Here is a 748-nt window from a genome sequence, read left to right as displayed (position 1 = left end):
CTTCCTTCCTTCCTTCCTTCCTTCCTTCCTTCCTTCCTTCCTTCCTTTTTTCCTTTCCCTCCCTCCCGCCCTCCTGCCTGTCTTCCTTCCTCTTTCTTTCTTTCTCTCTCTCTCTTTCTTTCTTGCCTTCCTACTTTCCTTCTGCTCATCCTTCCTCTGTTTGTAAACCCTTGTCATAAAAGGTATACCTCGCCTTACTTGGAGCTGCCAGGGTAAGAGGTTGGGGGGCTCAGCTCCTCTCTCAGCTGCTGTGTGGTGTTGCAAGCACTCGTGTCCTGTTCACAAAAGATGCTGTTTGGGAGCTTATTTATTCTATCTCTTTTTGCCTTCCAGCTTCTTCCATCCCAGATGAGCTACATGTGGTCACCTATTTCCAAGCCAGGGCCAGTGGAGCTGAAATAGGGAGGGATAGGATTAAACAGAGAGGTACATTGGATTGCTTTGTGATCTCAGCCTGACTGACGAGTTTTGATGTTTGATGTAGTTCCAATGTTTGGGAAGCCCAGCTGCTTAAGAAGGGCAACTGTTTATGGACATTGTGCATTTTACCAGAAAGAGATGTTTGGCAGACCCATTAGTTAGAGTCGTGATCCAGCTGGAAACATACTAGAAAGCTTAAACCTTGCAACAAGCTTCCCAGAGGTCTGATTTCTCCATCCGTAAAATGGGGAGACTACTTTTTGTCCTTCCTAAATTCCAATTGTTTTTGAAATGAAAGATAAGTAAAGTGTCCTTAATTTTTTTTAAA

Source organism: Mirounga leonina, unplaced genomic scaffold (genome assembly GCF_011800145.1).
Source record: "Mirounga leonina isolate KUSES-001 unplaced genomic scaffold, KU_Mleo_1.0 Mir_151, whole genome shotgun sequence".
NCBI classification, from domain to species: Eukaryota; Metazoa; Chordata; class Mammalia; order Carnivora; family Phocidae; genus Mirounga; species Mirounga leonina.
This window is presented reverse-complemented; position numbering follows the sequence as displayed.